The following is a 2302-nucleotide window of genomic DNA, read 5'->3' as shown; positions in this document are numbered from 1 at the left end:
CCCGATAGGTCATCTTATTATTTAAAACTAAATTCTGTGTTATCAGGCCTTTAAAACCTCATTTTATCCCTCCTTGATTTGCGTACACAGTCCGGGCATGTTTCTGAAAAGCTTTTGTGTTGAAAGTTGATAAAAATAGAGATTTTTGATTAAAAACTTTATTAAAGTTGACTTCGGTCAATATTTTTGGTAAACGGGACCAAATGAGTATTTTGATAGTCCCGGTGGATCCGTATCAAAATATGGAACCTGGGCGTATGCCCGAAATCGGATTCGGAGGTCCCTAGCCCGAGTTATGAATTTTTATTTAAAATTAAAATCTAAAAAATTATCGGTTTTTAAGAAAAGTACTGATGTTTGATCTTGTTGGTATCGGGTCCGTATTTTGGTTCCAGACCTCGGTATAGGTTTTATATAATATTTAAGACTTGTTTGTGAAATTTGATGAAAAACGGAATTGGTTTGACGTGATTCAGACGTCCAGTTGAGAAAATAGAAATTTCAAAGGGTTCTTGAGAATTTCATTTGATTTGGTGCTAAATTCGTAGTTCTAGGTGTTATTTTGGCGATTTGATCGCGCGAGCAAGTTTGTACGATGTTTTAAGATTTGTGTACATGTTTGGTTTGGAGCCCCGAAGGCTCGGGTGAGTTCCGGATAAGCTACGGAGTGAATTGAACTTAGGAATTCTTGCTGGTGTGCTACAAGTCTACAGACTTTGCAATTGCGAGGTCTGACTCGCAATTGTTGGTTTATTTTGAAATGTTTGGTTGATAATTTGCTAGATATTGTTGGTTCGGAGGCGTGTTTGAAAGGCAAAACTGTGATTGAGCTTTGAGTGGCCTTTGGAGCTAGGTAAGTATTGTGTCTAACCTTAACTTGAGGGAATTAGGAACACTCGAACTTTGTGTTATGTGAATTCCATGTGAGCGGTGTATATGCAAGGAGACGAGTGCTTATACGCTGCCGAATTATCTGTTTTCCCCGATTTATCATTTTTTTTCTTAATTGTTTTTCCTCCTATCTTAATTGTTAGATGCTCTAAATGCTTTCCATGCTTAATTTCGACGTGTTAATCAATGTTTTCTTTTTGTTAATCATGTTAGATCTTTTTATAGTTTCTCCTAATCCCTGCTATTAGCTTAGCTTGACTTGTTTGTGCCTTTTAACTGTAAATTGTTGGTTTGATCTCGCTCTGCAGTATTATTTGTGTAGATTCTATAATGAACAAGATTCCTTTTTGTGGTTCAGTTTGGTATTTATTTATCGTAAAGGCCTTGTGATTGAGCCTGTTGATTTGACTGTGTACATTGACTGTTTGATACTTATATGGTGGGATCAGGATGCACGTCACAGCAGGTGTAATAAGAAAGGATTGATATGGTGGAATAAGGGTGAATATATATATATATAGTGGGATCAGGTTGTACGCCGCAACATGTGGAATAAGGGTAGATTCATATGGTGAAATAAGAGTGAATTACGATATTGATATTGATATATAGTGGGAGTGTCTATATATATATATATATATATATATATATATATATATATATATATATATATATATATATATTGATTTTGTGTTTGTGGAATAAGGGAGGATTATGTGATGTCTGGTGGGATCGGGTTGCGCGCCGCAACAACCTATATGTTTCTATTTCTTGAGCTGCGTTATTTTTCGGTATTTTTATTTGAGTTGGTAGAGATTGGTAATTTTGGACAATACTGGTTTATTTTCAATGTTGTGGTTATCATTTTCTGTTGGCTGTTTAATTTTGTACTGTATTTTAATTATTCTGTCATTATGATAGACTGCGTACAAATTTTAGCATAGGTGACCCGCCTTAGCCTCGTCACCACTTCGTCGAGGTTAGACTCGGAACTTACTAGTACATGGGGTAGGTTATACTGATACTGCACTCTGCATACTGTGCATATTTTGAAGACGGTCCCCGCGGCGGTTATTAGCGAGCTCGTATCAAACATTAGCGGAGACTTGAGGTGCGGTTGTTCAGCGCCCGCAGCTCCTGGAGTCCCCATCCTCTATCTATTTAGTTGTGTATTTTCATTCGAACAACTTGTTATTTATTTCAGACCCTTACGTGTATTACTCTAGTAGTTCGTGCACTCGTGACACGAGGTTCAGGGAATTGTAATAGATATTTGGCTAGTTCGACTTCCCATTGTTACTTTAAATTTATTCAGTTATCTGAGTTCTTTTTTAATATCTGATTTAAACTGTAAAAAGGAGTAGATTGTTTTAACATTGACTTGCCTAGCAAGTGAAATGTTAGGCGTCAT

The sequence above is a fragment of the Nicotiana tabacum genome, unplaced genomic scaffold (genome assembly GCF_000715075.1).
Source record: "Nicotiana tabacum cultivar K326 unplaced genomic scaffold, ASM71507v2 Un00245, whole genome shotgun sequence".
Lineage (NCBI taxonomy): Eukaryota > Viridiplantae > Streptophyta > Magnoliopsida > Solanales > Solanaceae > Nicotiana > Nicotiana tabacum.
Note: the sequence above shows the minus strand (reverse complement) of the source record.